The 27,407-nt window shown below is 34.1% G+C and overlaps 1 protein-coding gene and 1 long non-coding RNA gene across 2 annotated transcripts in view; one reads left to right on the forward strand and one right to left on the reverse strand.

The window, feature by feature from the left end:
- Window positions 1-27,407, reverse strand: part of LOC143258888 (uncharacterized) — a 186,985-nt gene that overhangs the window by 40,004 nt on the left and 119,574 nt on the right. The gene's annotated exons all lie outside the window — the stretch shown is intronic.
- LOC117219482 (cholecystokinin receptor type A) overlaps window positions 21,813-27,407 on the forward strand; it is a 108,937-nt gene continuing 103,342 nt past the window's right edge. Inside the window, exon 1 of the mRNA XM_033468658.2 lies at window positions 21,813-23,038. The gene's annotated coding sequence lies outside the window, so the exon portion shown is untranslated. The remainder of the gene's footprint in view (window positions 23,039-27,407) is intronic.

Raw genomic sequence — 27,407 nt, forward strand, 5'->3', positions numbered from 1 at the left:
AAATACATTGATTCTTGCAATATATTTAAACATCAAGATATAAGCAGCAGGGTCATTTTTTATGAACATTTACTATTTGGAAATTATAATTGTAGCTGTTAGTCACGTTCTTTTATATACAAACAGTCTTTTAGTGAAATCGATTTGTATAAAAAATCATACATCGCCATTAAATGATCGCAAATACAAAGAAACTACGCAAAATTGTTCTTTATTAATTCTTTCTATCTTATCCGGTACCTCGTTGCCAGTGTAATGTAAATATCGTCGTTTTGTCGGACAGTATTGAAACGTATCGAATTTAGATTGAACAATTCCTTTCACGACACGAGCGTTACGCAATCCCGCCTATTGGATTTTAAGAAATTGGCACGTGTCTCGTGGTTTTCTGATTCTATAAAGCCGAATGGATGTTACGAAATCGATAATACATCTTCACGTTGAACTCTTCGGCATACGGTAGCCTAAACAGGGAAACGTGATCCTTGGTTCATCGATCATCTACTTAATACTTCGAAATTAATAACTTTTGCTCCTCGCACGATCGTTGAATAGAAATCACCTCTCCACTTTGAAAAACCAATTCCAATGAAGCTGGAAACGAGATCGGTTTTCAGTGGTCTTCATTCAGTCTACATATAACATATTTTTCACTTTCAATATATTATAGTATAGTTTTATTTCTCTAACACTCTCACTGCTACGCCACAACCTCAAAAATTTCATAAATTTCAATAATTTCATCAAATTTATATTGAAAGTTTAAGTTACCGCATTAATTACATTTTTAACATTCTTACGTTTCTCGGGTTCTGATGAAACTAGAAAGATAAAATACATTAGCGTACAAATTAATTTTCGAATCTGAGCAAATAATTCCGGCGATCAAACTATTAATACACAATAATAAAATCTTAAATTGATACAGTTATGTGAAAAATATTTCTCTATACCAAGAAAGGATTCTAAAGTTGTGTTATCTTAATGAAGAGAATTCTAAAAATTATTTTGTTCTTTAAGAAAGAATTCTAAAAATTGGTTTATTCTGTAGGAAAAGATTCTAAGAATTGTGACTGTAAAACTGTGCAAAATCTAAAAAAAATCTCTGAACAATTTGTTGGTATTTTACGGTTTTATTAACCTTGAATATTTTTCCTCTTGAAAATCTTGAAAATATTTTTCCTCTCCACGTTTGACTTTGCGATATTCACGAATCATTTCGTCTGTATTGACGTATCTGTCACCTATTGTTTCAAAGATTTCTGCAAGGTACTCATAAAAGAGATATTTCTTTCTGGTTGTTTGATTTTGCACATAAAAGAGCAGACCCAATATTGTCTGTGTACGTCTCGAAAAGAACCTATTTGATATTAAATATTTGCAGCATTCACTTCGCTTATATTTATTTCACTTTTTTTTATTCGTATAATTCACTATGCTTGAAACTGATCTTTTTGTTAAAAAGCAAATAGTCGCAATTTTATTGATTTTAACAAAATTTGAATATAATTATTAGGATAACAATTAACGTGTTATCTTTTCGTTTGTTCATGAAAACTTACTAACTAATTTAGGTGTGCAACTAGTCCGCCAAAATACTATTTTGTCTAGAACCATACTGAACATTAAGAATTTTATGATTTTGTTTATAATAAATTGTTATTGTACTGATATAAATTGTAGACTAATACATAAATTCTATTATTTCGAAATGTTGAGTTTCGGCTTCCTAAAGTTAAAGTCGCCAGAGTGTGATCATTAATTGCATGGGTCGGAAACTTTAGCGATATTTTACGAAAATGCACAGTTACGTATTTTGCCTAATTATATGTATTATATCTGAATTTCTGGTTAGTCCTTGGGCATATAATATTGTAGCCAGAGGTAGAAACGTATCGCGTAGGTGGTCCCAGTTCTAAGTAATAAAGAAGGTTTTTAGGACTACGAAATCATTCGACTTAAAATATGATCATGTGAAAACTGTGTGCAATTATTGCCAGAAGTTACAATACATTGTGCATTTATGCACAAGGCTAAGTGTAGGTGAAATGATGACAATTAAAATTATCAGAAGAATTTAAGAATTCGGCCATATTGCTTGTAATTTATTAAAATTTTTAAAACATAAAATCAATATCGATGCAGTTTCTATTTTTTGCAATCGAAGAAATTTTTCTTCTATACTGAGATCCGTGCATTAATATTTGTATGTCCTTTAAAACCAAACTTTTTTAGCATTAGATCAAACGGTTTCTTTGGATAAGTTCAAAGTGAAACTGGGAAAGATTGCAACCTAAATTATACGCGATTGCAAAATCGCGTGGAAAATATCAAACGTAGTTTTGCACAAACTACATACCTCCTTCTCCGTGCTGATATTAAGAAGTTAAAGAATTAGTTTCGTAGATTCGGGTCACTAAAATTTCATTGAAATTGGTCAACAACGGTATGATCTGTGGGTGATAAATGATTGAAATTATGTTTCAAAGTTTTTTTCATTATGAACCCGAGCTGCTGCACCTGCATTGCTTATTTATTAAGTAGTTTTAACTAGTTTTTTAAGTTTTAAGTAGAATACTTCGGAAGCTGTACCTGCTATTAGACTTACGAGAATTTTATTATGTTCAAAATAAGAAGATAGAAATTCATGCGATAAATAAAACCACAAATTTCCACGGTTCATGAATTTGTGCACGATCCGAATATATGGCATCAATAACGCTAATAATTACGTTTTGCTATTACTCATGCTATGTGGAAATAAATCTAGTTACCAGCCAAAATTGAAAGCGAGCAATATTTGATTTATTGAAAACTGTACAATGAAGCACGCGATGGAGTGCTTTCGAGATAAGAACTATATATTATGAAGTAATAATTCACCAACCGCAACATAAATCACTAAATATACGTGCAGGATGTATAAATATTGATGGTAAAGATCATCGTAGCAACAAAAATTCTGCTTGACCTTCAAAAATCAAAAAGAAGAGGTCACATTTTAAGAAGAATACGATGGGTTCTAAATGGCATGTTTTCTTGAAAAATGATGTTGAAGTTTCAATATTGTTGTAACTAAATTGATTCGAAATGTTTTCTAATTTATTCGAAATTACATTTATGATGGGATTATATTATAAATAGCGTGCTGATGATGAAACACAAGGAGGAACATTAGTTCATAATATATTGAAGTTCAGTAGGGAATAATTGTAGTTCCCTATGTAGAGAAGAGGTTTCTAGGCAACGTGATTCTCGATGGTTACATCAGCTATTTGATGATTAGAAATTATTAATACTGTAATGTCACAAGAGACGAGGGACTTAGTCCTTAACATGCTACCACAGCTTTCCTAAAGTTTACCGATTGACTTACCTTTGATACCTTTAACCATAATGTTTCCTTCTGATAAATCAAATTACTATGAATATGTATAATGCGAAAGATCCCAATCACATAATTTGGTAACATTCTATGTATGACTTCCAAAGAGAAATCTTCATTGACAAATTAATACAAATTAATACAAATTGATACAAATTGGTACAAAAAGATATAAATGGAAACAAATTAATAGAAAGAAATTAGTACATATTAATACAAATAAATACAAATTCATATAAATTAATACGAAATAATAATAATTAATGTAAGTTATCCTTTTGCACTCGAAGCTATTTTAATTCGAAATGCCAAACATGTTTTTTGATCTAGAATATTTCCATTTTATATGATTTATTGTAACTTACACATATGAAATTGAATCTAATGGCACTTTTAACAGTCTGTTAAAAATACAAACAAATTTGATACAGTCAAAATTATTTTTAAACGTGGTATAGCAATTTTTTATGAGCTTAATACAAGCTTAATACAAATCAATATAAACCAATACGAATTAAAACCAGAGTCGCACGAGTGTCAAATCGACGGACGTTGGTAGTCTCTCTTTGTTTCGCTAATGGAAAACAAGAAAGATTTGTCCTTGCTTTTAACTAGAAATACGAGGAGAGATGATCAATATTCGTTTTTTCGACGCTCGTGTGACTTTGACCTAATACAATTAATATAATTTTTGTTAAATCCTAGATCAATAGTAGTAACATAATACATTGCGACGTTAATACTGCCGAATTACACATGCACTCCTAGCTGTTACTTGTTAATTGTGTTGGAGGCAACTATAATTGTAAGTAAATATAGGGCAGCGTTATAAATTAAACATTCAGTCACTTGATTCAGCATAGAACCGTACAGGAAATACTGATAAATATTTTAAATCTTCCAATCGATTGTATTCGGCATTTATGAATATTTAACTTTAGTTAGCCTGACTGCGACCATACATGCTGCAGGTATGATAAACATGATCTTGTATTTAATTAATATAACATTATTATAATAACAATATTATAATAACAATATTATATAATTGATAAAAATATTATATCATTAATAACAGTCTTATGTTATTCAACTTACAAAAAGAAGATCAAAAGCGATTATTTCATCTTTTTCTTTCAGGTATACGTCATGTAAATTGAAAATATAAATTTAGTAATTAATTTATTCATGATGATAGTACGTAAAACATATTTGTGAATAAAATGAATTTATGACAGTATGCAGTCCTATAAATTACAACATGAAAATAATACGATTATAGCAGTTTAACATTTGCATCGTCTTTGCAACAGTTAAAAAATGCAAATTTAGAGCTAAAAGATAAAAGAATGTAGATGAATAAAAATGTTTATTATTAGAAACTAAAAACTTTATAGGAACTGTTTCGAAAAAATAACAATGCATTTGTTACGGCCAAGTGGCCAGGATTTATGGCAGGGGCCATGTGTTTGGGTACCCGGACGGTATGGGTCTGTCCCGGGCCGTTCCCGGGCACATCTGGCACCGTCATAACGTCTCCTGGTCCTTAAGTACGGTCCAGTCAACTACGGTTGGGTCTGGCATTGTTCGGGCACGTAGGCCCATCAGCGCGGGAGGTCTAGCGGGAGTCATTTTGCCACTCTCCCGCCACTCCCGGCCCACCGTTTTGGGGCAGTCTCACTTGATTTGGGATTGCCGTGATTGGACCGTAATTCCTTGCCGCCCACCCTAGGTTAAGTAAAGGTAGGGATAACCGAGGTGACCTCGTGGATGCCACACGGTTATTCCACCAGTCCTGAGCTGTTCATCCACCCTGAGTCGTCAGTGGATACAGAGGTCTCCCGGGAAGCTAGTTGTTAGAACACCCGGTTAGCGAATATAGTTTTTTGTCGGCACACCACGTGCAAGATACTACAAGGCTCGAAGCTCACAAGGAGCACCGCGAGCAATAACATTTGGTCCTTCGAGCCGGATACTGTGTGGAAAGGTCCACACAGTGTTGTAACCTTGTTGGAAGATTTGGCCGTCGACTTGTACATCCAGTGCGGCGCCTGTGTGTGAGGACTTGGCTCAACACCCCCCTGGACGTGATAGCAGCAAGCGGCGTGCATCTTCAAGGGTTTGCACGACCAATAACATTTGGTCCTTCGAGCCGGATACTGTGTGGAAAGGTCCACACAGTACTGTAACATTGTTGGAAGACTTGGCCGTCGACTTGTACATCCAGTGAGGCGCCTGTGTGTGAGGACTTGGCTCAACACCCCCCTGGACGTGATAGCAGCAAGCGGCGTGCATCTTCAAGGGTTAATACGACCAATAACATTTGGTCCCCCAACGGATTTTGGAAAAGGAAGAACTTCGACCTCTTGGAAGTCCGCTGTCTTTTGTACATCCAGTGCGGCTGCCGTGTGTGAGAACTGGGCTCACCACACCCCTGGACGTGATAGGAGCAAGAGACAGTCGTCATCAGGGTCCACGCTTCGAGCGCAAGACCACTCGAGATTGCAGCAAGAGCCACGCAACGTAAGCTTCCATCGTCGAGGCAACAGCATCCAGGACGTCATTGTCTACTGGGACTCTGGACGCACCTCTAGCCGCCAGGACGCAGCAGGCATTCTAAGGGACGATTTGAGGAAGCCACGTGGTCACGCTAATCCAACCCGTCTATTCCGTGAGTCATTTCCATTATTTTAATCTGTGTTAGCCTTACACATCATGGAAACTGTAAAGTCATGCGTTAGTGAGCGCCGGACTCTCAAGGCCAGACTCACCATGTTCAAAAAATTCCTCGAGTCTGAAGGCGCAACGGTAGATGCAATAGCTTTTGAGAAACGCTTGAGAATGAATGAGGGTCTCTACGAAACCTTCAACCGCATTCAGACCCAAATAGAATGTGTCGCCATGTACACCCCGCACGAGGAAGCGCAGTTTGCCGAGCGCGAGTCCTTTGAAAACGATTACTACTCGATCATATCCAAGGGTGAGACACTCCTTTTGAAAGCTCGCGAAAACTCAGTCACTGCGACGAACTCCGATTCGGAAATCGGTCTATCTCTGCTCGGGGAAGTCGAAGAGATCGGTAACGTAGAGGTCGGTAACGCGGAGGTCAATGGCAAAGACCACGATCCGTGCGAACAGCACTTTGTTGAAAATACTAGGCGCGACGAGCAGGTGCGATCCGTCGTAGCGATTCCGTCCAACGATAGGACTCATAAATTGGGAGAGTCTCGTCCTCAGGCGGAACGTGGGCTTCCGGATTTAGAACGCAAATTCAGGAAGCAGCCCGACCTCCAAGCGCGGTATAAGGAGTTCCTTCGCGAGTATGAAAATCTGGGCCATATGTCAAGATTGGATCCGAAGGACATAGGAGGGGTCAGCGGTAGCTATTACCTGCCTCATCAAGCAGTGATGAAAGGCAATAGCACGACCACCAAACTTCGGGTCGTCTTTGATGGCTCAGCGAAAACCGCGTCGGGCGTTCCGTTGAATGATACGCAAAACCATCACCTTAGCGTCGAAATGAGGCAGCTAGGAGCTAGGCAGCCGTTAGATCGAACACGCTCGTTATTGTCCCTAAACCCCTTCGTGAACGAACTCGGGATCATTAGGGTGGGCGGCCGCCTGCGGAATGCTCCGATAGCCTTCTCGCGAAAACATCCGATCTTAATACCAAGTTCCAGTCCTCTGGCAGTCCTGATAATTCGGCGCGAGCATCTCCGATTGTTGCATGCCGGTTGCCAACAAACTCTCGCGTCTCTTCACGCGAACTACTGGATTCCATCAGGCGGACGAATCACGCGGAAGGTTGTGCGTAGTTGCATGAGATGCTTCCGGACGAAGCCTGGCGCCGCGCAACCCCAAATGGGCAATTTACCAGCCGATCGCGTTACTCCTGCCCGGGCTTTTTCTACGTGCGGCGTGGACTATGCCGGCCCGTTTCTAGTAGTGGACAGCGGGCGCTCTCGAACTAGTAGGAAGGCCTATCTGTGCCTGTTTGTTTGCTTTGTGACCAAAGCAGTTCACTTGGAGTTGGCAGTGGATTTGACCACTGATTCATTTCTCAACGGCCTACGTAGATTCACTGCGCGACGAGGAATGTGTCGTGTCATACACTCGGATAATGGCACGAATTTTATTGGAGCGCGAGATGAGTTAAGGGACCTGGGTCACTTACTGGCATCCCCCGCTCACAACGACAAGGTTAAAGGGGCATTGGCTCAAAACAAGATTCAATGGCAGCTGATCCCCCCACGCGCGCCGCATTTTGGCGGATTGTGGGAGCGGGCGGTCCGCTCCGTCAAAACGCACCTGAGACGTGTGATAGACGAGCAGAGGCTCACATTCGAGGAGATGTGTAAGGTTCTAACACAGGTTGAAGCCTGTCTTAACTCCCGTCCCCTCCATCCTTTGTTGTCCGATCCTTCTGATCTGAACCCACTGACGCCTGGTCACTTCTTGGTGGGAGAGGCGTTGACGGCATTGCCTCATGTCCATCTCCTGGACACCCGGCGAAACCGGCTGAATAGGTTTCAGTTGTTACAGCAGATGGTTCAGCACTTCTGGAAGCGCTGGCACCAGGAATATCTGCATGGGCTCCAACAACGTCGGAAATGGAGACAAGGATACGCTGTTGTTCCCAAGGTCGGTGCTCTGGTTCTCATCAAGGAGAACAACCTACCCCCCATGAAGTGGGCCCTAGGTCGCATCTGGGAGCTGCATCCCGGTCAGGATGGTGTCTGCAGGGTGGTCACCCTCCGTACAGCCCAGGGGACATTGAAGAGGCCCACCACCAGGATTTGCTTGCTGCCTCTCGAAGACGAGCTCACCGGATCGAGTACCGTTGAGCCACCGCCGATTTTATAATCAATTGTTGTTGAACTAGGGTAGTTCAAGGTGGGCGGTATGTTACGGCCAAGTGGCCAGGATTTATGGCAGGGGCCATGTGTTTGGGTACCCGGACGGTATGGGTCTGTCCCGGGCCGTTCCCGGGCACATCTGGCACCGTCATAACGTCTCCTGGTCCTTAAGTACGGTCCAGTCAACTACGGTTGGGTCTGGCATTGTTCGGGCACGTAGGCCCATCAGCGCGGGAGGTCTAGCGGGAGTCATTTTGCCACTCTCCCGCCACTCCCGGCCCACCGTTTTGGGGCAGTCTCACTTGATTTGGGATTGCCGTGATTGGACCGTAATTCCTTGCCGCCCACCCTAGGTTAAGTAAAGGTAGGGATAACCGAGGTGACCTCGTGGATGCCACACGGTTATTCCACCAGTCCTGAGCTGTTCATCCACCCTGAGTCGTCAGTGGATACAGAGGTCTCCCGGGAAGCTAGTTGTTAGAACACCCGGTTAGCGAATATAGTTTTTTGTCGGCACACCACGTGCAAGATACTACAAGGCTCGAAGCTCACAAGGAGCACCACGAGCACTAACAGCATTATTGATAAGGATAACATAAATTTAGACAGCATTAAAATTACAAATATAGTCTCTGTTGAACATAATTTCCGGTGAAGCTATGGCATAATGTCGCTGCGAGCATTGTTACAGAAATTAAAATTATAAATCTTGACAAGAGGGTTCTACGACACATGAGAATTGGTTCGCAGTGATCGTCAAATGGTATTCGTTGTACGTTTTCAATTGATGAGTAATTCATTTTCACATCGTCGACGAAATGAATATTCAGTAGAAATTTCGTGCTGAAACAGTTTCTGCGTTAAAATTTGCATCTTATTGTCTTTTATAAATTTATACACGATGGAAATGAATAAAACACATAATTTACTTGTCACATTTATCAGCTGTTTCGATTGAACGAAAAATAGAAGTTCCATGCAAACGATCTTCTCGTACAATTATTTTCGCGCGATATTTCTATGTAAATAAAAATTACAACCGTTATATATTCGGAATGCGTAAATGTATGGAAATATAATTTTGAAAAGCAGGAATTGACTGTTCCCTTTTAGAAACTACATGTGGACGGCTCAGAAGCCAATCAATGTGTGTCCATTAACACTAAGACAACACTTTTACAAATTAGCTATAGAAAAATATTAATACCATTAATACAAAACACAATTTTGATTATAATTAAATAAAAAAATAATAATTGATATGAATATTTCATTATTTTATTTAATTTACTTTATTTCCTTCTATAATTTTTCTTCTCTACTGCTAAGATATTAAATTCCAAAAAATTAATTTCATAGTTATCGAATAAGACAAATTAAATGTTTTTATATCTTTTATTATGTTTATTTTGTTTAATTTTGCTTACTAAATTCTTTTAAATAAGACAATTTTGTTAAAAAATAAACAAAATAAAATTATTAAAAAATTTAATGTATCTTATTCGATGAATATGTAGTTACAGTAATTTAACACCCCGTGTTAACCGTAATTTAACACCCCAATAACCGGCTTCATTACCTTAGGATATTATGATCGGTGTCCTTTCCACAGTTAATCTACGAAAATACAAGTTTCTCCTAACATACACCTATTCATAGGCAGTATTTGGTATCCCAACAACCTAAAATTTCCCCCGAGTTCACGCCTGAAATATTTGCATTTTGCGGTATGCAGATGCCAAATAATGAAACATAAACACTTTGATAAAGGTTGCAATCTATCTTAATTTCAATCGAACTTTTCAATACGTTTAACAAAAAGTTTGATTGTATCATGCACTTTCATGATGCAAGATACATAGTTCGATGTTTATATGCTCAACAGTCACTGATCACGTTATGGTTACAATAAAGAACTTGCTCCAATCTGGAATGATCTGAGTCACTTCTTAATTGCTTGGATCACTATGGCCATATACGCAGTTCTGTCATAAAAGTATGTTGCATACCAGTTATGGTAATACGTGATAGTAAAGTTGTAATTAAAAGGACTGCCGAAGTATTGATACTTTTAATTCATTTCGCCACTTCAAACTCATTCGAGAAATGAACTAATTTTCATTTAATAACGAAAGTATGTAACAATATGATGTTTATTTCATAATTTTATGATATACAAATGTTTGAATGCGTTTTGCTCATTTGTATGTGGCTTACGTAATTATTTGACCATTAAAAATTAATTTTTACGCTGATGAATGATGGAAATTAATGGACACTACGTATATAGTGTATATTGTGTGTATGATTTGAGAAATGTTTATATTTCGTTGTTGCTAAGACCTCGTTTAAAATCTCATAAAGTAAAGACGTCTGTCTTTTTGCAGATCGACTTTATGTCTTCTCATATTGAACGACTACGTGTTATGTTAAATTCATTGGTATACAAAATCTGCTGCTTTATCCCAAAACTTCATGAATAAATTAACTCTTAATCGGACTACCAATTGTTGCCTATTATTGTTTCAGTAAATATTGCACATTATCAATTTAGTAATTTTTCATTGAAACATTGCAAACTTGATGGATTAATAGAGAAATTACATGATTTTTTAAATAATTAAATTAACGTGTGTTAATGATGACTTGTTTTAAAGTCACGGAGCACTGTGACCAAAATTAATACTGCACTCCATTGCATTCATAATTAAAAAATTAAATGAAAATTTAACATGTTCAATTAGGTATAATTCAAAAAGTATCAGAGACATAAAAGTGTAATTTGCTATAATTTAAGTACGTATTAGGAAAACTAATTTCTATCACTTGTCACTTCATTTCAAAGAACAATGATATATTTTTAATATACATAATTATAGAAAAATAGTGACGCTTGTAATATTGTTAAAGATCTCTGAAAACTGCATAATAAGAAAAGATATTTCATCGGTTATAAAACTGTGTGGTGACGTGAAAAATTTGTAATGCTACGTGCTTATTTTTTTAACAGTTTTATCTTCTATGGAAAGAATCAGTGCTCGTAAATTCACCGTACCGCGTCGCGTCGCGTCGCGTCGATGTAACACCTGTTTCAAGTTTCGATAAAAAATTTTACTCATTCGTCCATAACGCGATGTTCACAACTTTTATTACTTTTAACATTGGAAAAAGCCATTTATCGAATGCGCAGGGTACGCGATATATTGGTACTTCAACGTTCTACGTTGTTGTCTTGTTGAACGCGTTAAACAAGACATGCATTAGTGACATCAAATATGTAAGATTCAATTATTATACGAGAAGATATAATTAAGACATTTTCGGAAATGATATTAATTACTGTTTGAATGCGAATTGTAGTTATAGGTAATATACGTTGCTCGACGAACTGTATCTCAGTTGTAAGAGTGTACAACAATTTTCAAACTCGATTTTCTTGAAATCTAAGTTCCAAACAAAAAAAGAGTTATTCTATATTTTTTTTCGCGTTTTTAATCAGGAATCACTTGTGCCCGCTTGTACATACCCTACTGTAACAAAAAAGAATTTGTTTTACTTTCGTTGTAAAAAATATGATTTTTACCCGTACGTTTAAATGTACGTGTTGGCTCGCGAATCCATGTAAATTCAACTGTGTGCTATTAGAGAACATTTTAAGTTAAAAGATCCTCCAAAGGTATATTATAGACATCCGAACAATACAAAGAATATAACGAAAACTATAAATATAAATTATCGCTGGTTAAATATCGCTGAAACACAGGGTGCAGAAAATTACGAGTCGAGGTGCTTCATAATACTCGATAATTAAGAATATTTGTTCGATGAATGAAAACTGACAGCTGCCTTTATTCGCCTAATTACGCGGAAGGAGTGAACAGATATTTATGATCGCGTTACGAAATGTGTGTAGTAGCAAGGTTCATTTCATTTTCTCATGGAGAGCTGAGAAATCTTCATTCTTGCTTAATAAAAGAGGAATTAATGCTGTTATAACGAATGAAGGCACGATGAAATTACTTCTGCGTCCAGCAAAGAAAAATTCTAGTTAGAAAAGTTAGCAGAAAAAATTAAGCTGACTTTAGATTTATTAATTAACTGTAATAAACGTGTTACATTTTCAAAGCTAATTGACGTTAATTTCTTCAAAATATGATGCTTTAAAGATAAATATAGTTATATTTAAGTAGTTTTATATTTAAGTAGCTGTTTTTAAGTAATAAAGTTGTTTATTTAAATTTTAAATGTGCATGTGTAAAGATAATCTGAGTTGCATATTACTTTCCTGGACAAACTTTTATTCTTTTCTGTATTCTTGATTTTATATTCAATTATAAAATTACATGTTATATGGAAGTTACTGTTTCAAGCATATTTTATTTACAACATTTTTAAGGAGAATGACAGAATATATTTATTATTGTTATTGAAATAAAATATTTATATATCATTATCATTATCAAAAGAATATATCCGTCAGTATGATTAAACGAATATATTTAAGAACATTTCAGTATCCGTGGTAATAATCGATACGAACGGACGTATTACCACAATCTAATGGTATAATCGAGATACAAGAAAATTTATGAAAAGTACGTTACCCTTTTGAAATACTCTTTTGTGTCATTATACGTCGACATTAGTTGTCCCATCTTCTTTTAATGCAGCATTCCATTCAAATTTATTTTCACGAAATCTGCACCATTATAAAAGTTTTTTTATTAGTGGATAATTTATCATAAATGCGTTTTATCTGCTTCATTCGCCAAAGAAAGTCGCTATAGTCAAGTCAAAGAGAAAGCCAACGGAGCATGAATACTTCTTTCAGTTACTTTTACAAGGCTTCCAATTGAAACTACTTTATCAAGTTAAGTGTGCGCCAATTTCTTAATGACTCCGATGTGTAATCCGTGAATCCGAACAATCATGGTCGATCGACTGTAAACTGAATGTGATCAAAATAATCCCGAAACTTCGTTGAATTTTTATTCTGATATGTCAGAGAAAAATTGTCGGAATAGAAATATGAAAAGGCCAAAACCTAAGAGGATTTCATGAGAATCGGAATTTCGTTCGTTTCCCGTGGCTTTCTAGAAAATAGAACGAATAGTAGAAAAATCTATCATTTATTTATAACACGTTTTCATTATATTTTTCAGATTCTAGCAAACATTTTCAGATTTTAGTCGTTCAATGATACGAAGCGAGCTGCACCGTTTAACTGATATCGGTAATTGGTTATTGACATATCGATTTTCCATTTAAGCTATCTGCATTATTTGTCACAAATCATGTCGGATTTATAGGTTCCTCAAACTTAATTGCAAATACTAGAATTTGAGGGAAAAAATGTAATCTTGATTGCAATTTGATCAGAATTGTGAATCTTATATTTCTTGTAACGTAATAAAAATTACTGTATTTAGTATTACTTGTAATGTAATACAAATAAGAAATCTTGTATTTCTTGCAACGTAATAAAAATAACGAATCTAGTATTATTTCCAATGTAATAAAACTAACGAATCTAGTATACCTTGCAATGCAATACAAATTGCAAATCTTGTATACTACAAGAAGATTTATTGGTACGGGTATTAAAGTTTTATGTAATCGAGACTGTACAATGTAAAAGCAATGATTCTTTTATTCAGATTTTACAGTCCTGAAGTTCTCGGTATCATTGTCTTGGAAAAGCATCTTATTTCTTAATAAGAACCGATTATACAACGGTGAAAGAGTTGAAACCTTTATTAGTAGTATTGTAAAAGCTACTTAACATCAGAAAGAAATTTTACTGGTTCTGGAGCCACAATTACGGTTTCCAAGATGTATTCTTAGGAAGTCCGCTGCATCTGTTTCGTTGGCCGCATTAATTGCAAGTCAAACACTTTGTAAAACGTTTCTTGAAATATGTCAATATACGACGATGAAATCGACTTTTGTCTTGAATTTCCGACAACAATAACTCGACCATTGTTCTTCGACTTTTATAAACCTTTGCAGATGTATACAAAAGTTAAAAAAGATAAAAAGCTGGAATTTTTTTTAAAGCGAAAACGCTTTGATCAATGCAACTACCGTCTAAATATTAATCCCAAAGCTGCGTTTCCTGTACTGGGCAACAGTAATTGAAATAAAAAATGAAAACATTTTTTGGAGATTACTTCCGAAACTATATGGCTATCCCTCAATGAGTTATTTCTAATAGATTCGAAATAAATATTATTTGAATTAAAAATTCCAATTCATATATGCAATTCATATTTCGAAATAACCTTAAATGTAGAACTAACTAAATAAACAAATTTTGAAATACTACCTTATTTATGCCAACTCGAAATGTACCTATACCTCTGTATTTTGAACACTTAAATGGGTGAATTTATGATAAAAATGTGAAGATGAAATTTAATACAGTAAAAAGTTGAAGAATTTAAGATGTAAAAACATGTGATCATTGTAACAAGAATGTAATTTAAGAATATCCTATACTTACATATTATTTTCAATTCAATGAAATCATTAAAGAAAAGAAAGATTGTTATTTTTCATAAAAATCCACATTCTATAAATAACGAATTTTGTTTTGCCAAATTATACAAAGCTTCACAGAGACTTCAGTTAACGCAGCAAAGCCATAAACAGCTGGAATATACATTTAAAATCAAAATGGTTGAGTAATTAATTCAATAAAAAAGGCAACGAATTAATTTCTAGGTCTACGTACTGTCTAGTATCCCTAGTATAAGATCTACATAATAGACGGTATCTCTGATATGCAACGTATGCAAAGGAGGGAACATCAGACGTTCTTGCATAGCGTGCAATGGTATCATTCTGCCTAGAATTAGCACCAGCTAAAGAAACATAAAAGTTGGTTGCGAGACCTGTTTCTCGTGTCAGTTTGACATACTTTCCTCATCCGTAATACAAACCGTGGTAATTGTAAGTAATGGGGACCGTATCCCTGCAATAGAAGTTGCATCTCTTTTATTTTTAGCAAGACAAATTGTAACCTTGAATTATTTAACCTTTCAGCATGATATAATAATAACACTTATTCATTATAATAATGACTTTTTTATCATTGTGTCAATTTGGTTTTAATAGAAAAGTTAAGTTGAGAGAATGAGAAACAAATAAACATTGAGGGATTACATGGATACAGGAATGACAAACTAGGGTTATACATATACATATAAAGGTTACTAGCATGTATCATGGTTTTGAGAATATCTGAAAATATCAACAACTAATATTGAAAACGATTAATATCCAAAATGGTGTCTGATACCAAAATCATTAGCATCGAGTTTTGTCAAAATACATTGACAAACTATTTTCTTAAAGAAAAATAATATTAATATTCATAACAGTTGATTTTGAAAATGTTGGTATTTCCAAAAACGATGGTTATGCGATTTATAAAATATGATTTCGAACTAAAAAATCATTCACCTTTGTTCTTATAGACTCAATATGGACTGTTCAGTAAACACCATATTTTGACAAGTACCATATAACTATATAAAAAATAAATTTATTAAATTTCTACGAATCTGGTTTAGAAGCCCTATGATTCTTTTGACATCTGTTTTTTGGAAACATAGTACATAAAAGAACGTATTGAAAATTTCGAATGATGTTTATATGAACTCTTGAAATTGCATTATTAAAATCTTGATAAGAATTTTTATTTCTATTTACATATTTTATAAAAGAACTGATTTCCCTTGTCTACCAAAATGTATATGTAACTTATCACGTCTGACTCAATCAATAGTACCTTTGATATTCTCTTTAAATTGCATCAAGCTACATAGGCGCGGAATCAAGGTGTTGTGTAAAAATACGAGACCAGCTGTTAGATTACGAACTCTCCTACAGAGTTGCGACAAAGCGTAGGTGCATTATTCAAATGATTTTTAATTAAGCAACTTTTTTAAATGAAGTTGCTGCCCTTTTGTTGTTTGTTCCGGCTACACTGCACTCGTCTATATGTATGTATCCCTGTGAAGTGAAGATGAACGCGTGCGTTGTCCCTTAATGGACGTCGCCAACACTTCGAGTATCGACTGACCTTTATGCGAGTGGTTTCCTTCTCAGATTAGTGTTTTGCACTTGTCACATTGAGTGAAAGGATAGTGGTAAACATATTATATCAATATCTATTAAAATTATGTTTATATGTTTCAATTTATGTTTGCTTCTATGTAAAAATTATTTACATGAGATGAGATCATGTTACGGTGCTAAAAATATATCGAATTTTGTACAGTATCTTTATTTAATGTTAAATAGCGTTCCTCAGAACTTTACATTGCATTCAGACCATTCAATTTTCATTGACGTAATGCTTTTGTATCTATTGTTAATTTAAAGATGCAGAGAAAAGTGGAAAGGACGTATTAATTCATTATGTGTACAAGTTAATTCGTGGCTTTTACAGTTAATCAAGTGTACATTTATGTACATTCAAGTTCCTTATCTGTCATACTGATTATTTTCAGTGTCTATAACCAACGTTAAAAAATCATCTTATAATTATACGCTGCTAATGATATAAACACGCGAAATACAATTGAATATGACGTAATCCAATAAGCAACTTATAATATATTATAATATAATTATATAGTTATATATAGAGCATTTTCTTCATACAATCGAGATTCGAAAAGAGTATAATATCTGATAGACGTTAGGTCTAGAATAAAAGATCAGAGAAAATAATGTTGGTTATATACATAATTCAAATTTATTCATTTTGCCATGTATTAGTTTTTGTTCAATAAAAAAATGTATTAAATGATCGTGAAAAATTGAGGATACTAAAAAATTAGCTTTAGTTAATTTAGACTATATTTATTGCTGGTTATTACCACTGAACGCGTCTTCTGAAGTAAATGGACAGACTGACTGGAATCTTACAATACAAGGCTTATGTCGGTAATACTTACGTACACAGGTTTATACTAAATACAAAATGCAAACAAACATCGCAGCTACGAGTTGCATTCTTATTTGCTCAAAGTTAATATTGCGGCGTTGTGCCGCGAGCAAAATTCAATGAAATCTAATCCATATTCTCAATGAATAAACTAGTAGCTATACTATATTTGACGGAAAAAACTCGATCAAAATCCTAAATATTTAATTATTTATTAAATAATATTAACATAATTATACTATTTGTTGGAAACAAAAAATAGGATTGAATATCGTTCATTAGAAGCTTGTATGACAGAAAAGTTATCAATATATGTAATGAATATCAATAAATAATAAATGCTCTTATCCTTTTATTAGATATAAAATGTACTGTTTTATATAATAAACATGTTATATGAAATTTAAGTCGATTTAAGTGCGATAAAAAAATGTGTATAATAGTATAAATGATGAAGAAATGATTTTTTTGCGACTGTCAAAAAATCCTAACGCTCAAGGATAATACAACACTTCCTCAAAGCAATGGCAAACTATTATTAACTTTTATTAACCATAAAAGCGTCTTCCATATCTAGTTTACGAATAATAATATAATAATGATGAATGTTTGATTTGATTGGATTAACTTGATTTTAGTTTTTGTAAATAATTATGGAAAATTACTATTTATTAAATTTTTACCTTTAATGGAAAAATAAGTTTTATAGATATAGTTTATAATAATATCTTTACTTGCAGCAAAGTTTATTAAGTAATATAAAATTTTAGAAAATTTTTGTTAATAATTATTGGAGAATAATTGTTATTATTATTTTATTATTTCAAACTAAATTTGCATATATTTTAAGAGAATACAATTTCGAAAAACAATATTCTCGTAGTTCTAAACTGCAATACTTGCTCAAGGAAATGCTAAGGATTTTCCAAATAAAAAATAATCATTTTATTGTTAAGAATAGAAACATCGACATTTTCTATATAATTAATTATTTTCAATATAAATCAAATGATAGCGATATATTTTCCAGGTGTTAATGGCTCGAAAACACGCTCTTAATTTGGGAACGGTGCCTTATATTTTTTATTGCGATTATGTGGCCGCACGCTCTTCGATGCGGAAAAGTGAGGGAAATTTGTGGTTAGTTTGTTATACATCGGGGAAGTATTTGAGGAAACAATTATGGTGTCGGTGGTAAGCTCGATATTACGTAAACACAAGGACGCTACAAGAAGGGAAGATAGATAGCTTGCTGACGATTGGTCAGGCTAGAGAGGTGAGCTGTCGCTTGAACCCCTACGAACTGGTCCTGGATTCAGTTGGCGACCAGGATCCGTCGCGTGCGCTTCGATGCTTGCTGGCTGCTGTTCTCGTTGGATTTTCTTATCTGTCGCGCGTTAATGGTCCATAATAGTTACAATAAATTTAATTAAAAGATATGCAAATTACACAGACGTTCTCGGCAATTAAAGGAAATACTAAATAAAATTAAGAAATAAATCTTGTGACAACGTGTGTAACACTAAAATTACTTCTAACGAGAAAATAATTTTTGAATCACTTTGTTCTTTATTGATTTCATAAGAAATTCCGTCTTTTAAATTTAAAAAATGTTCGGTAATTGAAACAATATTCAATAATATTAAAAAATCTATTCCCTTCTGCGTGAGAATATGTGCGCTTCTGAAATTGTTTTCTATGAGCATTTGCTGAAGAACCTTTTAGTTTTTATATACTTTATGAAAAATTATTTTTGTTTCATTCTGCAAATTCATTTTTCTTATAGTCGGCAATATAACTTTAACATTAAACTTATGTTTGATACGAAGATAAATTATTTAAGAAAATTTCTTCTTTCTCCCTATTATAAAAAGATAACATTTTTTCGTTTCTTGTGCTTTGAAAAAGTAGATCAAATTACCTCATTTTAAAGCCAAAAGATTAATTAAAAGAACTGCTTACTTAATTATTTCCTGAAATTATTTCTTTGTACTACTATTGCCACCTTTTTTTAATCGTTTAGTGATACTACTGTGAATCAATTTAGGTGCATAATCCAAGTTCACATTAACAATTCGTAATGAGAATTGTATCGCGAAATAGAAGGCGGCACAAGTCATTCAGTAAGAATTTCAATAATTTTATTAACATCGAAATGGAAGACGAAGCTTAAGTTTTCTTTAGTTTAAAAATTTATTGTGTGATTTTATGTCACGATATTGAAACGAATTTTATAAAGGTATTGTCATTCTAGTTTGTAGTGCACAAAAAATTTAATTAAAATTTTCAAACGTCGAATAATTGTTTTATTGGCCGACGTCGTGTATTGAATATTCAACAGTTTTCTATAGAGTCAAAAATTCTTCTGGACTTTTACTCCGTAAAAAAGCCTGTCACAAATCGTTTTAACTACCAAGTATACTCTGTTCAAACTTCAGTGAAATTTTATCTATTAACTATTTCGTTAAAAAATTAACGCACATCAAATACAAATAATAAAAAGTACTAATTGCTTAATGTCTGACGTAATCTCCGTCATTTTATATTTGAAACCAGTAGTGATTTAAGGACTGAATAAAAATTCAATTGAAATTTTAAGGAACGTGATCTTATTTATAAGAATTACATTGGATATTTGACTGAAGTATTCAATATATTTTCGTGGCACGTTTGAAACAAAATCGGCTGCGACCGGAATGGGAATTTGGTCAAAATTCGTATGGAATCCTTACAAATACCTTTTCTTTGTTGCTGGAATGATATATCGTTGCATAACAATTGGTTAAACGCGATTGATACCTTGAATATCGCGCTTCGCAGAAATGTTCAATTAATATATTCGAAATACCGAATGTCTCTATATTCTACTCAAAGCGAACAGATTGACAGAGAACTCAGTGTCGTACATTTAAAATTTTCAATTTCTGTTTCACTCGACAAATTACTTTGATTTCATGAAACTTCTCAAACAGCAGAGTTCGCAGTCAAAGCATTAAATAATATAGTTGAAAGTATCAAACATGATGAAGATTACAAATCATTTTTCATGAATCAATGCATCTTTTCAAGAAAGTAATCGGAGTATTATAATTCATTAGTGCCTCCTTCTGTCTCGTGCTTAATCCAAGATGGTGTGAAATGTAGGAAGTCATCCATAAATTCGACTACAATGACACGATCCTCGATTTCCTTCGAACTGATAAGCACTGCAGATCTGGAATTCGCATTTCATGCGAAAGTTTTTCCACATCATTTGCTAAGTAGAGTCCGATTTTTCCAGTAAAAACTTGCCTTCCTCAAGGCTTCCATCGAGCATGAATAAAACATTATATTAATGTTTCAAACAAATTGAAAATTACATAGCTGTTTCAAACGAATAAAAAGTTATAACCGATATTTATATTAGATCTTAATTTGTCTGTTTCTGGAATTTTTGTGAAAATTTTAGATCTTTCGAAAACATAGTCTGACTCTACGTGTTCACTGAACTAGTTACCATATCTTATCGAATGAACGAATATAAATTAATACTCATCAGCTACTACTTCATTTGATTGCAACCAACAAATTTGATCGAAACGATGCTTTATGAAACAATTGTGTGATCTTGATCGATGAAACGATGATCGTTTATAAATAAAACGTTTCGCGTTTGATTTAATTGAATTACCCGTTGGGACGCAATCAGTCTTTTCAGGATTCGTTGTTTTATAATAAATATGGAAATTAAGAGCTATAGAGAGTGTTCTGTATTTATCGAGATTTTTCAATCGGTTGTCCTCAAAAAAGATTGGCTGGTGTAGTTTGCGGGGGCGTCGGAACGAGCTGTCAATATCAAATGAAAGGTGAAGATCATTTGCTAACTGACTTGCATTAAAGCGAAATCTACTGATTACTGCACATTGCGCGATGCTTCGAACGGTTCCAGCAATCGAATCAAAGTTTAATTAAGTCTGTAAATGTTCTTCATAATAACGCAGACATTCTTGTGGACGTAGAATCTAATTCTTCAGCATGGTCATCCAAATAAAACCGAGGACATGGAAAATTATTTCAGCATAATCTGTCTGTCTTTTAAACATCCTTTTTTGTTCTTTTAAGTTTTTATTTGATTTAATATTTATTCGATAGTATCGAATAAAATTTTATTCGTTCGTCTTTACCCATCTATTCTATTATCTGTGTCTATTCATTAGTCGTCATCCGAATAAAATTTTGCTCTGGTCGAAACCAATGACGCTTGATAAATAATAAAACGCGTGCTAGAGCGGTTTCATCTGCGAAGGTGTAATCAAATGAACCATCAGTGAAATCGAATACTCTTTTTTACAACGATCTAGTAGCTTTCCTCTTTATACGTTAAAAAAAAAGGATTGCCTCAATCATCACGGATCACAAAGTTTACAGCCGCACCATTCCCTTGAAAACTTAATTTCTACTTCCCGAATGCAGTGAACGGTAAAACAATTCCTTTTACTGGCCGTTCCGAGTTCAAAGTGCAGTACCATCAATAGGCCGATTTTGCGCCACTTGTTCTCCCATTGAACCGTGAACAAGCCATGAGAATTTCTTAACGCGGCTAGATCTCGCGAGGAAGACGCAATTTCGTGGTTTTAACGAGCGAAGTTGAACCACGTTCTCGATGTCAGAAAACCTTGGTTAATCATGCGGGGTACGCACCGTTGGTTTACGATCACCACGTGTGGAAAACTTTGACAAAGTTTGGGCCAGTATTCTGGTATTCTTATTCATATCTGTGCTCCGAGTACTGGCAGCGATCGTGAGTACGCACTGTGATCTCTGACCTGTCGGCGATCGGAAATGAGCTAGGTAGATGGTACCAGTTGTCTGGAAAAACGTGGATCAATATTTCTTCTAATTGAATATTCTACGATTCAGCTGGCCATTTTCTGTTATCCATACAAACAAAAGAGCAAAATCTATATAAAATTCGATTTAAACACATTTATTACTCAAATTTGTAATTCATCGTTCTTATTTAAACATTCTTTATTTAAACACCTCTTATTTAATTCTTATTCAAATTAAGACAAAACATTATTTATTTTCAATTAAGTCGCAAACTGTATCGATGAGATAACGAATAAATGAAAACAGATCGAGTGTCCGTACATAAAAGCAGGCAATTGTAACTTCAAACAATTTTAATGGTTTTACGATTATTAAAAATAATAATCAATTAACTACAAAAGAGTGAATTAATTGAACCAGGATAAAGTCGCAGTATAGAACACAGTACTAATCGATTTCGATGATGTGTATAATAAACGAACACTTAGTCGTGTTCGAAAAATGTTATTACTTTTCTTAAGAAGCTAATTGAGAAGTATGAAATTAATCCGCCCGTTAAATACGATATCAATAATACAAATTACTACGAAACAGTATTTTTTAAATTAACTGACTCTAGCTAGCTGTGTATTAAAATTTTATTCAATTTGTAATAATTATGCAGTGAATATTTGATCATAGTAAAGCTGTTGTAGTAATGCAATCGATTGCATTAATATAATTACGTTAACTATAATTAACAATGTAAAAATTAATATACTGTGCTATTCTACTTAAAAGGATTATGAGAAATAATATCGGTGTGATACAATGTTACTTAAAAACAGAATTTAATTTCTCCCACGATTAAAAAAGAGAAAAGCGTTTTTAATAGCTATTATAAAATATCTTCAAACATGTTGAATGATTTTGCTGATAGTAAATACAGTGGTATAGTGAACAAACGTTTCGTACATACGTGCCGTGTGATTCACTTGAAGACCAAATTGGCGATCATGGTGACGCTCTTAGCGATGCTAACCTTTATTGGTAAGTCAGAATTTAATATTTATGGATACTATATCAGGAAATAGAATTTTTCTGTTTCTATAAATGGACTTGTGCGTCAGTTATGTAACCACTATGAAAATCGCAAACAGGTTTGGTAAAAATACTTTAGATTTCATCAGCAAAAAAAAAGAATCGAGAAAGAAACCGACTTTTAGTATATTTCTTACGTTTCAGTGGTCCAATTCTAAATTGTCCATTCTGTTTTTCATCGAACTCAATTCAGTTTGTAAGATCATAACTATGCACATTTATGGCGTCGCGCAGTGAAGCTATTCGGTTGAAAAAACTGACTAAAATTATTTTAACGTTATTTCAAAATTAATGTGCATAATATTGTAATGTTTTAAATGTATCATGACGTCAGTTATAATACTATGCAGACAAAAGTGTGAAGTGACACTGAACAAAATTCAGATGACCTTGATATCTTAACGAGAAGAATTTCTTTTTGAAATTCTGTATGTTGCAATTTATTGACGATTGAATGCAGATTACCTTTCATTTCAGACATTTTTTCATCAAATATGCATGAGTTGTACGGTGACAATATAATAATCCTCGAATCGCTGGTCAAAATCATTTTAGGTGATCAGTAACAATAATTTTGATCGATTGGTTTATTACATTATCGTTTTGTTATATTATTTGGCCGAACTATGTGTATATTTTCGTGTCATTTAATAACTAACAAATATTTTCGTTCGAAAAATATTCTTTGCGCCGCGATATATACGGTGAACCATTTAATTCAGTCATTTAACACAGCAATAATTAATGTTTTGCTGTTTACCTTTTTCATCAAAATATTAGGGTAACCGATTTTGAAAAAAAAAAAGAAACTGAAAGAATTAGAAGAATTAGGAGAGTTAGAAGAGTTAGAAGGGTTAGAAGAATTAGAAGAATTAGAAGAATTAGAAGAATTAAAAGAATTAGAAGAATTAAAAGAATTAGAAGAATTAGAACAATTATTAAAGTTGACAGAAACAGAGGAATTGGAAGAATAAGAAAAGTTGAAAGAATTAGAGGAATTGGAAGAATTAGAAGAATTAGAAGAGTCAGACGAAATTAGTTAAGAGCTACCTTCGAAATTACTTGTAACCATATAAAAACACATCGTTATTTCATCGCCAACGATTGAAACGAACGTTTAAATATCATGGCAGCAATCCAATACCCTCGAATTAGTGCAACATTTTTAGATAATAGCTTAATTGGAACTAATGGGATCGATGAAATTAGATATGATCATCGGTGTTCATTACATGAGAAAGTGGCGAGCAATAAACATGCATATTAGTTCTACCTAAACCTAAACGTAGTGTGTACATGAGTATTTCAGCTATCAACGCTGTTGAGGGCAACCACGGAAACCGCTGTCTGACTAGAATAGGGCTCCCTTTACTCGATGATCTCCTCCTACCCCGATCTACGTTCGCTTCTCGTGTAGCAGAAGTTTCTCATACATGAAATGGGTCAGCGAAATAAAATCTGTGTAACATAGAACGCCCTAACAATGTAGGGCGTTTCACAAGACGCAGATAGAAGTCGTAAAGTCCTTCGGAAATTTGCAAGTAGATGTTTCCATTCCTGAGATGTTAACAACCGAAAATTGAAGACCCGATCTCAGCTTATCTCTTTGAGCATCTTGCTACACGCGTCCTACTTTGGTTTCATGAGTTGTTGTAAAGAGAGACATTTACAACTCGACGGATTTATTGTGTATTCCCTGAATAGAAACATATTTTGCTCTGTCTTACTGTTCGTTTCATATTCTACACCCTCTTGAAACGGTATAATCTTTTTGAAACTGAACTAAATGTTGAATTTCTTGAATATGTTGGGCTAGTTTTCCGTGCAACGACTAAAATGCTTGTTCTTTTATTTTCGCTATTACTTGAAATTGAAAAAATAATACAAATCTCTCGTTTTTTAACATTCTTATGTGAACCTAGAACGAAAATTTAAAAAATGCAGTTGATCCTTCTTTGTAACTTATATGCACAATGAAATTTTCATTATCTAATTTCATTAATGATACTTCTACATTATTCTGACAATATAGGAACGTTTGATCGATTAAATAGATTTTTTAAACATCCGGAATCTATTAATGAGGAATTAATTCGTGATATATGTCGCAGATAAGCATTACGCATTTGATAACATTTCCCTAATCTGATTATAGCACACAGATGATAGCTAATATAACAACGTACATAAATGCATATTACTAGTACATCTGGGGATACTGCATGCAACAGTAGAAGTGATATTTATTAATGAATTTGTGAGTAGGGTAGTAGAGCCGACCGGTTACTGTAGGATAACCAATTGCTGGCCCCTTGGTTTATTTCGGGCATAATTAACTTTATATTTATCGAATAAGATTAAATTTTCTATTCTTTTATTTTGGTTACTTTTTAATGATCGGATTTAACATGTCTTATTCGATAAATATAAAGTTAATTATGCTCGAAATCAAGCCAATGGCACAGAAATTGGTCACCACACAGTAACTTGCTCCGCTACCCAATTACTCATTGCCTGAACATAAATTATTTTGTAATATCTAAAAATGATATAGGAAGGGTGAAAAATTAGTGCAGCGAGGCATGCGTAGTTTTATTAAAAAGAAAGTGAAATACACTCTGGCGGCGTGTCGAATAATTACAGTAGAGCCCTCAGGAGAGAATCCAGTGGCGAAAGTAATGAGCGCTCAGCTAACTGAAGTTTAAACTTCGTGCTCGGAAACTCGAATTTTCTCACCTGTTAATATCCCGGAAACGAAGCCCTCTTTCCCAAAGTAGCAAGGAAGACTTCTCGGTCCGCATTATTGGTCTTCATTTGCGTTCCCTTCGAGCTTGCAAAACGAATCGCTTTCTCGTTACATTTACGTAATGTTTATTTCAAAATGACCCTTTCCAAACGTCGGACGGCGGACCATTCTCGCAATTATACAATCAACGATATTTATAACAAATCTCAACTTCATTAATCAATTTTTCGATACATGTTTTTATGTCTTCTTCTTGCAGACTTGTTACTCTTTCTGTTTTTAAACTTCACTTTCCTCCCTGGGGCAACTAGAAACTTCGCAACATTTTTAAAGAAAGGTAAAGTAATATCGTGTGTAGGCAAACTGAAAATAACTTTTTTATTAGAATGTTTTATATATTTTTATAGGTTGGAAGAATAATATTTTCTGAAAAGCTATGATATCGCGTGTTTTTATGAAATAAAATTTATTAATTAATCAATACGTTCTAATGCCACGACGAGATTATACTGATATAGTATATACGAGTCAAACTAGACACGCCTCCCATGGTCAGATGGTTAATACGCGTTTCATATTGTTTTTCGCCGTTTACTGCTTAACGTTTAACTTCAATTATTTTTAGTGTACGTAGACATATAACTTTTTTCTATCTATAGTTATATTTTATTATCATGTATTACATACACACTGCTTATTGGCTAATATTTTTACCTGTTGCAATTAACATCATCAGTTCCGCCATCTTTCGTTCTTTGTTTTAAACATTTTATACTACACTGTTTTACTTTTGTCTTTCTTATTGTTCTTATCGCTCTTATTTCTTCTGCTACTTCCTCTTTTTGCTCTTTTCATCATTCTTCTTGTTTTATCATCTTCCTTTCAATCTTTTATTCCAATCACCTTCATCCTTCCTTTATTTCATCTATTTTGTTCATAGTTTCTTTTTAGCTATCTTCTCATTTAAATTCCACCAGCACCATTCAAGAGATCGAACTACCTTGATTTAAAAATCGTATTTTCTAATCTTATTTAATAATTTGTACTTCTAATTGTAAGTATAATATTCCGTTATGGTTAATAATTCTTACTCTTTTATGGGCTTCGAGCTGATTTACTGAATTTTGAGTGAGAAATTAAAGGTGATGCAGCTAAACGTAATACTTCTTCTCTAAAAATGAGATTTTTAACATTCTATTATAATTTTGTATACATTTTGCGACCTAATCACCTAACCATTCGGCAGGCAAACATGTTTGTCACAAAGGAATATCAATTTTTCGTGTTACATTAAGTCATAACCCTTTCTTATTATTCCACCAAAAATTGTTGTGGAATGAATTGATGAAACTGCACACACACACAGCGTATCCAAAAAATTTAATAAAAAATCACGTGACAAGGAAAACTTAAGGGAAAGGACTGAATATCGTAATTAGACCTTACGAAATCAGAAAATGGAAGTCCTTTTATAAAAACATTATACGAGAACTCCGCATCACTGCTCTCATCTTCGCGAAAGGTTCAATCCGCGTACCTGATTTTGTACGACATTTCCCTAGTCTTAAAAAT

This window comes from Megalopta genalis, chromosome 2 (genome assembly GCF_051020955.1).
Source record: "Megalopta genalis isolate 19385.01 chromosome 2, iyMegGena1_principal, whole genome shotgun sequence".
NCBI classification, from domain to species: Eukaryota; Metazoa; Arthropoda; class Insecta; order Hymenoptera; family Halictidae; genus Megalopta; species Megalopta genalis.